Source organism: Hyla sarda, chromosome 9 (assembly GCF_029499605.1).
Source record: "Hyla sarda isolate aHylSar1 chromosome 9, aHylSar1.hap1, whole genome shotgun sequence".
Lineage (NCBI taxonomy): Eukaryota > Metazoa > Chordata > Amphibia > Anura > Hylidae > Hyla > Hyla sarda.
This window is the reverse complement of record NC_079197.1, coordinates 98,474,506-98,485,954: the sequence shown is the minus strand read 5'-3', so window position 1 is coordinate 98,485,954 and position 11,449 is coordinate 98,474,506. Positions and strand designations below refer to the sequence as shown.

General features: G+C 44.4%; 1 long non-coding RNA gene across 1 annotated transcript in view; it reads right to left on the bottom strand.

Annotated features, from left to right (window-relative positions):
- Nucleotides 1-1,942: 1,942 nt before the first annotated feature.
- Nucleotides 1,943-11,449, bottom strand: part of LOC130291235 (uncharacterized) — a 30,516-nt gene continuing 21,009 nt past the window's right edge. Inside the window, exon 3 of the long non-coding RNA XR_008847835.1 lies at nt 1,943-2,182. This is a non-coding gene — a long non-coding RNA (uncharacterized LOC130291235). The remainder of the gene's footprint in view (nt 2,183-11,449) is intronic.

The window sequence follows — 11,449 nt, the reverse complement described above, 5'->3', positions numbered from 1 at the left end:
GGGCGGGGGGGTTCACAGTAGTTTCTCGCTGGCAGTTTGAGCTGCGGCAGAAATTTTGCCGCTCCTCAAACTTGCAGCCCGATACTTACTGTAATCCTCCGCCCATGTGAGTGTACCCTGTACATTCACATTGGGGGGGGGGGAACATCCAGCTGTTGCAAAACTACAACTTCCAGCATGTATGGTCTATCAGTGCATGCTGGGAGTTGTAGTTTTGCAACAGCTGGAGGCACACTGGTTGTGAAACACCGAGTTTGGTAACAAACTCAGTGTTTTGCAACCAGTGTGCCTTCAGCTGTTGCAAAAGCTACAACCCCCAGCATGTACGGACAGCAGAAGGGCATGCTGGGTCTTGTAGTTATGCAACAGCTGGAGGCATACTACTTTGGCTGGGGATGCTGGGGATTGTAGTTATGCAACAGCTGGAGACACACTGGTTTGCTACATAACTCAGTGTGCCTTCAGCTGTTGCAAAACTACAACTCTCAGCAGTCACCGACATCCAACGGGCATGCTGGGAGTTGTAGTTATGCAACCACCAGATGCACCACTACAACTCCCAGCATGCACTTTAGCTGATTTTGCAAGCTGGGAGTTGTAGTTACACAACAGCTGAAGGTACACTTTTCCATAGAAAGAATGTGCCTCCAGCTGTTGCAAAACTACAAGTCCCAGCATGCCCATAAGGGAATGCTGGGAGTTGTGGTGGTCTGCCTCCTCCTGTTGCATAACTACAGCTCCCAGCATGCCCTTTTTGCATGCTGGGAGCTGTTGCTAAGCAACAGCAGGAGGCTGTCACTCATCTCCAACGATCCTCGCCGCACAGGTCAGTCCCTCGTCGTCGCCGCCGCTCCTGGGGCCCCGATCCCAACAGGGGCGCCGGGGATCGGGGTCCCCAGCACCCGGGGTGCACGTCCCGCACCCGCTCACGTCCTCCGGAAGAGGGGCGGAGCGGGTTGCGGGAGTGACACCCGCAGCAGGCACCCTGATTGGTCGGCCGGCCAACGAATCAGGGCGATCGTGAGGTGGCACCAGTGCCACCTCACCCCTGCAGGCTCTGGCTGTTCGGGGCCGTCTCTGACGGCCCCGATCAGCCAATAATTCCGGGTCACCGGTTCACTGGAGACCCGATTGACCCGGAATCCGCCGCAGATCGCTGGACTAAATTGTCCAGCGATCTGCGGCCATCGCCGACATGGGGGGTCATCATGACCCCCCTGGGCGATATGCCCCGATGCCTGCTGAACGATTTCAGCAGGCATCGGGGACCGGCTCCGCTCCAGATGGTTGCGGGGGGGCGGTAAAACACATGACGTTCTCATACGTCATGTGTCCTTAAGGACTCGGAAATGGAGACGTATGAGAACGTCATGTGTCCTTAAGGGGTTAAAATACTCAGGGTGTAAATAAATCCTACAAAGTCCCACCTCCTCAAGTAAGCACATTTACAGGCTCAACTGAGGGTTTCCGTTCACCATTTGAATGATTTAGAAGACATTGGGGTTTATTTACTAAGAGTGAAGTGTAGTTTTCTTTGTGGGTTTTGATTTCCAACAGCTATTTTCCTAAGGTATTTACTAAGGTTTCCCTACATTTTGCACTTTTCCCTACATTTTGCTTTTTTTTTACAACTGTTCTGATCTGTCGGGTTTTTCCCAGCTCAAATCCACCACATTTTCTGTGGAAACCTTAGTAAATATGTTGGGATTTTTCAAAACTGTCGGGACCACACCCCTTTTGTGAAGGCCACACCCGCTTTATCCAGTGACCACCCCCCTTGTTCACAAAACCTATAGATAAATTCAGCCCTACATTTGATTGCACCACACATATGACCAGCTTGTCCAAATCTACACTACAGATTAATAGAACAGATAAATAGAAAATATAAACTGCATCTAGAGAATATAAGATATTATTAATGAGATGTTCATGTCTGAATATAACCTGACACAGTTCAGCCATCTTTGGTCTCATTGCACCAGAGGAGTAAAACTTCGATCAGCAGCCACTGTCATTGGTAATTTCGCATGCTGGATTTATCACAAGCAGACTCCATGGGACATCAAGTCTACACTAAATTTATCTGCAGCTTTCTTAAACGCAGCTTGAGCTTTCATCTTGACCTTTCTGGTCTTGCAGAATTGACATCAGAAACATATTATGTTTTTTTGCTATGGATCTGTCCAAGACAGGAAGGAGAGACAGTAGAATATTTAAAAATGTGCTAGAAAATGTTTACTATAATTATTAATAATGGTAAAATGTATTCAAACACAACAATTTTAGGACTTGTTTACGCTGAGTTACCTTCTATTCATACATGTACGTCAACAGATCCATCCACTTCTGTAAGGTTTGATATGTGTCATTTGCACTTTGTTTACTGCATAGGTACATATGTTTCCATTTTGGTCTGTGGGAGTGAATGAGGGTTTGATTGTTTCCTACAATGACAGTACCTAATAGTCCATTTTTACAAGAAAATCATTTTAGTCTAACATACCCAGACCAACCCATTCCAATCCAAGTCCAACCCATGTCCTCGTGTGTTGACTGACCCTGTTGTACTGACAGCCACTAGATAAAGGGGACATAGACTAGGCTTACCTGGGCTCATGACAGGCAAGCAAAATGCCCTCCTGGGCACCTGAGCCTAATTTGCATAATAGCAAAAAAAAAGCTTATATCATGCTGATGGAACAGACTATTGAAATAAAAAGGTATGCCTGGAATCCTGATGACTTGCCCAATCTATCCATGGGTATATCTACACCCCTATTTTCCTGCTCACAGATCAACTTCAAATCTGAATACGGTCAACTTTTACTAACTGATAAAAACTGAGCCAACAGATTAAACAAATTGACTGACATTAATGGCATAGTACTAGACCTAGAGATTAGACGACCTTATTCCACAGCCTCTTCAAAGGGATACTCCGGCCCTAATACATCTTATCCCCTATCCACTCGGAGCCTCCAGCGCTGCGGAGAGCTCACAAAGGTGGGTGCACAATGACAGATTGCGGGGAACCGCAGCGGTGGGACCCCTGTGATCATACATCTTATCCCCTATCTTTTAGATAGAAGATAAAATATATTAGGGCTGGAGTGCCCCTTTAACTCCTTAATGACTCAGCGATTTTTCATTTTTGCTTTTTTCATCCTCACCATAACGGTTTAAATTTTTTATGTACAGACCCATATGAGGGCTTGTTTTTGGTACCACTAATTGTAATTTACTGTATAATGACATTACTCACTTTACTACAAAATCCAGTGTGACTGGAAAAAAAATATTTGTAGGGTACAATTGAAAACAAAAACGCCATTTTGCTAATTCTGGATTTCTATGCAGTGCACTTTTAAGCAAAAATGAGACCCATATGATTACAACAATTCCCAATTTATATAGATTTTGCTTTATTTTACTGCTTTAAAATTTCCTTTTACTTTTTGTAAGAAAATAAGCATGATTAATATTGTCCTATTCTGACCCCTATAAAACTTTTATTTATTTATTTTTTGTATACAGAGCTGTATGAAGGCTCATTTTTTGCTCAGTGGTCTGTAGTTTTTATTGATACCATTTTTGTTTTGATGGGACTTTTTGATCGCTTTTTATGAATTTTTTCTTGCATATGAAGTGACCAAAAATCTGCAATTTGGGACTTTGGTATTTTTTTACATTTATGCCATTAATCTTGTGGTTTAACCCCTTAAGGACCGAGCCCTTTTTCACCTTAAGGACCAGAGCGTTTTTTGCAATTCTGACCACTGTCCCTTTAAACATTAATAACTCTGGAATGCTTTTAGTTATCATTCTAATTCCGAGATTGTTTTTTCGTGACATATTCTACTTTAACTTAGTGGTAAAATTTTATGGTAACTTGCATCCTTTCTTGGTGAAAAATCCCCAAATTTGATGAAAAAAATGAAAATTTTGCATTTTTCTAACTTTGAAGCTCTCTGCTTGTAAGGAAAATAGATATTCAAAATAATTTTTTTGGGGGTTCACATATACAATATGTCTACTTTATGTTTGCATCATAAAATTTATGAGTTTTTACTTTTGGAAGACACCAGAGGGCTTCAAAGTTCAGCAGCAATTTTGAAATTTTTCACCAAATTTTCAAACTCGCTATTTTTCATGGACCAGTTCAGGTTTGAAGTGGATTTGAAGGGTCTTCATATTAGAAATACCCCATAAAAGACCCCATTATAAAAACTACACCCCCCAAAGTATTCAAAATGACATTCAGTAAGTGTATTAACCCTTTAGGTGTTTCACAGGAATAGCAGCAAAGTGAAGGAGAAAATTCAAAATCTTCGATTTTTACACTCGCATCTTCTTGTAGACCCAATTTTTGAATTTTTGCAAGGGGTAAAAAGGAGAAAATTTTTACTTGTATTTGAAACACAATTTCTCTCGAGTAAGCACATACCTCATATGTCTATGTTAATTGTTCGGCGGGCGCAGTGGAGGGCTCAGAAGGGAAGGAGCGACAAATGGTTTTTGGGGGGCATGTCACCTTTAGGAAGCCCCTATGGTGCCAGGACAGCAAAAAAACACACATGGCATACCATTTTGGAAACTAGACCCCCCAGGGAACGTAACAAGGGGTAAAGTGAACCTTAATACCCCACAGGTGTTTCACGACTTTTGCATATGTAAAAGAAATTTTTTTTTTTTACCTAAAATGCTTGATTTCCCAAAAATTTTACATTTTTAAAAAGTGTAATAGCAGAAAATACCCCCCAAAATTTGAAGCCCAATTTCTCCCGATTCAGAAAACACCCCATATGGTGGTGAAAATTGCTCTGCTGGCGCACTACAGGTCTCAGGAGAGAAGGAGTCACATTTGGCTTTTTGAAAGCAAATTTTGCTCTGGGGGCATGCCGCATTTAGGAAGCCCCTATGGTGCCAGAACAGCAAAAAAACACACATGGCATACCATTTTGGAAACTAGACCCCTCAGGGAACGTAACAAGGGGTAAAGTGAACCTTAATACCCCACAGGTGTTTCACGACTTTTGCATATGTAAAAAAAAATAATTTTTTTTACCTAAAATGCTTGGTTTCCCAAAAATTTTACATTTTTAAAAAGTGTAATAGCAGAAAATACCCCCCAAAATTTGAAGCCCAATTTCTCCCGATTCAGAAAACACCCCATATGGGGGTGAAAATTGCTCTGCTGGCGCACTACAGGTCTCAGAAGAGAAGGAGTCACATTTGGCTTTTTGAAAGCAAATTTTGCTCTGGGGGCATGCCGCATTTAGGAAGCCCCTATGGTGCCAGGACAGCAAAAAAAAAAACACAAGGCATACCATTTTGGAAACTAGACCCCTCGGGGAACGTAACAAGGGGTAATGTGAACCTTTATACCCCACAGGTGTTTCATGACTTTTGTATATGTAAAAAAAAATATTATTTTATTTTACCTAAAATGCTTGTTTTCCCAAAAATTTTACATTTTTAAAAAGGGTAATAGCAGAAAATATCCCCCAAAATTTGAAGCCCAATTTCTCCCGAGTACGGCGATACCCCATATGGGTCCCTAAACTGTTGCCTTGAAATACGACAGGGCTCCAAAGTGAGAGCGCCATGCGCATTTGAGGCCTAAATTAGGGATTGCATAGGGGTGGACATAGGGGAATTCTACGCCAGTGATTCCCAAACAGGGTGCCTCCAGCTGTTGTAAAACTCCCAGCATGCCTGGACAGTCAGTGGCTATCTGGCAATACTGGGAGTAGTTGTTTTGCAACAGCTGGAGGCTCCGTTCTGGAAACAGTGGCGTACCAGACGTTTTTATTGGGGAGGGGAGGGGGGCTGTGTAGGGGTATGTGTATATGTAGTGTTTTTTACTTTTTATTTTATTTTGTGGTAGTGTAGTGTAGTGTTTTTAGGGTACAGCCGCACGGGCGGGGGTTCACAGTAGTTTCTCGCTGTCAGTTTGAGCAGCGGCAGAAAATTTGCTGCAGCTCAAACTTGCAGCCGGATACTTACTGTAATCCTCCGCCCATGTGAGTGTACCCTGTACGTTCACATTGGGGGGGGGGGGACATCCAGCTGTTGCAAAACTACAACTCCCAGCATCGACGGTCTATCAGTGCATGCTGGGAGTTGTAGTTTTGCAACCGCTGGAGGCTCTGTTTTGGAAACAGTGACGTACCAGACGTTTTTCATTTTTATTGGGGAGGGGGGCTGTGTAGGGGTATGTGTATATGTAGTGTTTTTTACTTTTTATTTTATTGTGTGTTAGTGTAGTGTAGTGTTTTTAGGGTACAGTCACACGGGCGGGGGGTTCACAGTAGTTTCTCGCTGGCAGTTTGAGCAGCGGCAGAAAATTTGCTGCAACTCAAACTTGCAGCCGGATACTTACTGTAATCCTCCGCCCATGTGAGTGTACCCTGTACGTTCACATTGGGGGGGGGGGAACATCCAGCTGTTGCAAAACTACAACTCCCAGCATGTACGGTCTATCAGTGCATGCTGGGAGTTGTAGTTTTGCAACATCTGGAGACACACAGGTTGTGAAACACCGAGTTTGGTAACAAACTCAGTGTTTTACAACCAGTGTGCCTTCAGCTGTTGCAAAAGCTACAACCCCCAGCATGTACGGACAGCGGAAGGGCATGCAACAGCCGGAGGCATACTACATTGGCTGGGGATGCTGGGGATTGTAGTTATGCAACAGCTGGAGACACACTGGTTTACTACTTAACTCAGTGTGCCTTCAGCTGTTGCAAAACTACAACTCTCAGCAGTCACCGACAGCCAACGGGCATGCTGGGAGTTGTAGTTATGCAACCACCAGATGCACCACTACAACTCCCAGCATGCACTTTAGCTGATTGTGCAAGCTGGGAGTTGTAGTTACACAACAGCTGAAGGTACACTTTTCCATAGAAAGAATGTGCCTCCAGCTGTTGCAAAACTACAAGTCCCAGCATGCCCATAAGGGCATGCTGGGAGTTGTGGTGGTCTGCCTCCTGCTGTTGCATAACTACAGCTCCCAGCATGCCCTTGTTGCATGCTGGGAGCTGTTGCTAAGCAACAGCAGGAGGCTGTCACTCACCTCCAACGATCCTCGCCGCACAGGTCAGTCCCTCGCCGCCGCCGTCGCTCCTGGGGCCCCGATCCCAACAGGGACGTCGGGGATCGGGGTCTCCAGCACCCGGGGTCGTCTTCCCGCACCCGCTCACGTCCTCCGGAAGAGGGGCGGAGCGGGTTGCGGGAGTGACACCCGCAGCAGGCGCCCTGATTGGTCTGCCGGTAATCCGGCCGACGAATCAGGGCGATCGTGAGGTGGCACCAGTACCACCTCACTCCTGAAGGCTCTGGCTGTTCGGGGCCGTCTCTGACGGCCCCGATCAGCCAGTAATTCCGGGTCATCGGGTCACTGGAGACCCGATTGACCCGGAATCCGCCGCAGATCGCTGGACTGAATTGTCCAGCAATCTGCGGCAATCGCCGACATGGGGGGACATAATGACCCCCCTGGGCGATATGCCGGGATGCCTGCTGAACGATTTCAGCAGGCATCCGGCCCCGGCTCCCCTCCGGCTAGCGGTGGGGGCCGGAAATGCTCAGGGCGTATCCATACGCCCTCGGTCCTTAAGGACGTGGAAACGGGGGCGTATGGATACGCCCTATGTCCTTAAGGGGTTAATTAATGTTATATTTTGATAGTTAGGACATTTCCATAAACCACACATGTTTATATTTATTTTTGTTTACTTTATTGTATTTGAAAAATGAGAAAAGGGGGAGGGATTTAAACTTTTATTAGGTATGGGGCTAATTTACATTTATTTAAATCATTTTCATAATTTTTTTGTCTCCATAGAGGATGTTTTCCTGCAATATTTCAATTGCATACACTGAACAATGCTTTACCATAGCATAGCATTAATCACTGTTTTTGGTGCTCCACTTGTACAAGCTGCTGAGGCTGCATGAATGGAGAGCTGATTAGATAGAATAAACCATGGCAGGGGACCTCTGTTGTTCCTCCCTGCTAATCGAGACCAACGATTTCAGCACAGTGGTCTTGGTCAGCTTCCCTGAACAACTGCCAACTGGTTTTTAATTTCAGACGGAACTTTGATCACGGCATCTAAAGGGTTAATGTCGACTATCAGCTAGACAGACCAAACAAGTGCATGTTCATATCCATCATACACTCCTTGTTTTTCATTATGAAGATTTTTTAAGATTGATTTTTAATTACTCCGGATGCTGGACGGCATTCTTTGATTTCTGAATGCAATTGTGTGCCTGTGGAAAAGCTATACAGAGCTCTGTGCGCGAGGGATAAACAAAGGATCTGGCAGAAAAGTGAGTAGACTAAATCTGTTTATAGAATAACTAGGAATTAGGAGGAGCTTAGGAGATATATTTTATATGAAAATATAAATACATAAGGAGAAGAAAAAGATAAAATTTTAGGTAAAATCATCAGAGATATGCATGATGTTATAGCCCAGTTACTAGAAAATACTTCCTTAACTAGTTAAGGACCCATGGCGTACAGGTACGCCCTGACACCCTGGTACTTAAGGTGACCCGGAAGATAAGGTAGATCAGGGTTGTCCAAGACACCCATGATCCCCCTGAAGGGATAGTAGTGAGGTGGCAGGGGTGCCACCCCTCCTATCACTGCTATTGGTTGTAAAGAAGCGACGACCAATAGCAGATCGGGAGCATTAACTTTCAGTTCCCCCGTTTTGCCCACCCACAGTAGACTGGGCAGAATGGGGAAACCTACAGGGACTGGCGCCAAAGTCCACTTACCCATCAGCGGCGGCGATGATCGGCGGCAGTGTTCAGCGGCAGCAGAGGACGGCGAAGAGGCTCCCTGGATCCTACAGAAAACGGTGAGTTGCCTAGCAACATCTGGAGGGCTACAGTTTGGAGACCACTATACAGTGGTCTCTAAACTGTAGCCCTCCAGATGTTGCAAAACTACAACTCCCAGCATGCCCAGACAGCTGTTTTGGCATGCTGGGATTTGCAGTTTTGCAACAGCTGGAGGGCTACAGTTTGGAGATCACTGTGCAGTGATCTCTAAACTGTAGCCCTCTAGATCTTGCAAAACCACAACTCCTAGCATGCCCACACAGCAGTTTGTTTTCTGGGCATGCTGGGATTTGTAGTTTTGCAACATCTGGAGGGCCACAGCTTGTGGATCACTGTGCACTGGTCTCTAAACTGTAGCCCTCCAGATGTTGCAAAACTGCAAATTTCAGCATGCCCAAACAGCATGTATAACTACATCTCCCAGCATGCCCTTCGGCGATCAGTACATGCTGGGAGTTGTAGTTTTGCATCAGCTGGAGGTACACTGGTTGGAAAATAATGAGTTAGGTAATAGAACCTAACTGAAGGTTTTCACACCGGTGTGCCTCCTGCTATTGCAAAAATACAACTCCCAGCATGCACGGTCTGTCAGTATATGCTGGGAGTGGTAGTTTTGAAACAGCTGGAGGCTTCCCCCCAATGTGAATGTACAGGGTGCATTCAGACAGGTGGGTTTACAGTAAGTTTCCTGCTTGAAGATTGAGCTGCGGCTAATTTTTCGTAAACTCACCGTAAATCCCCACCAGTGTGAATGTACCCTAAAAACACTACACTACACTACAGTAAAACATAATAAAGGGTAAAACACTACATATACACCCCCTTACTCTGTCTCCCCCCCCCCCAATAAAAATGAAAAACGTATCGTATGGAAGTGTTTCCAAAACGGAGCCCACAGCTGTTGCAAAACAACAACTCCCAGCATTTCCGGACAGCCACTGACTGTCCAGGCATGCTGGGAGTTTAGCAACAGCTTTAGGCCCCCTGTTTGGGAATCACTGGTGTAGAATACCCCTATGTCCATCCCTATGCAATCCTTAATTTAGTCCTCAAATGCGCGTGGTATTTCAAGGAAACAGTTTAGGGCCACATATGGGGTATTTCCGTACTCGGGAGAAATTGCACTACAATTTTTGGGGGGCTTTTTCTCCTTTTACCCCTTATGAAAAGAAAAAGTTGGGGGCTACACCAGCCTGTTAGTGTAAAAACATTTAAATGTTTACACTAACATGCTGGTGTTGCCCCATACTTTTTATTTTCACATGTCTAAAAAGGAAAAAGAGACCCCCAAAATTTGTAACGCAATTTCTCCTGAGTACGGAAATACCCCATATGTGGTCGTAAAATGCTCTGTGGGCGCGCAACAAGGCTCAGGAGTGAGAGCGCACTATATATATTTGAGGCCTAAATTGGTGATTTGCACAGGGGTGGCTGATTTTACAGCGGTTCTGACATAAATGCAAAAAAATAAATACCCACATGTGACCCCATTTTGGAAACTACACCCATCACGGAACATAACAAGGGATATAGTGAGCCTTAACACCCCTCATGGAATGTAACAAGGGGTATTGTGAGCCTTAACACCCCACAGGTGTTTGAAGAATTTTTATTAAAGTTAGATGGGGAAAAAAAAAATTCACTAAAATGCTGGTGGTACCTTAAATTTTTCATTTTCACAAGGGAAAATAGGAAAAAAGCCCCCCAAAATTTGCAACCCCATTTCTTCTGAGTAAGAACATACCCCATATGTGGATGTAAAGTGCTCTGTGGGCGAACTACAATGCTCAGAAGAGAAGGAGCATCATTGGGCTTTAGAAGAAAAAATTAGTCCAGAATTGAAGGCCACGTGTGTTTACAAAGCCCCCATAGTGCCAAAAGAATGACCCTTCCACATGTGATCCATTTTAGAAACTACACCCCTCATATAATGTAATGAGGGGTACAGTGAGCATTTAAACCCCACAGGTGTCTGACAGATTTTTTGAAAAAAATGCATTTTTCATTTGCACAGCCCACTATTCCAAAGATCTGTCAAATGCCAGTGGGGTGTAAATGCTCACTGCACCCCTTGTTACATTCTTTGAGGGGTGTAGTTTCCAAAATGGGGTCATATGTGGGGGGTCCACAGTTCTGGTACTACGGGGGGCTTTTCAAATGCACATGGCCCTGACTTCCATTCCAAATCCTCTCTTCAATTCTCTCTTCAAAAGCTCAATGGCGCTCCTCCACTTCTGAACATTTTAGTGCGCCAGCAGAGCACTTGACATCCACACATGGGGTATTTCCATACTCAGAAGAGATGGGGTTACAAATATTCTGAGGCATTTTCTCATAATACCCCTTGTAAAAATGTAAAATTTGGGGGAAAACTAACATTTTAGTGAAAAAAAAAATAATTTACACATCCAACTTTAACAAAAAGTTGTTAAACACCTGTGGGGTGTTAAATCTCACTGTACCCCTTGTTACATTCCTTGAGGGCTGTAGTTTCCAAAATAATATGCCATGGCTTTTATTTTATTTATTTTTTTTGCTGTTCTGGCACCATAGGGGCTTTTTAAATGTGATATACCCCCCAAAA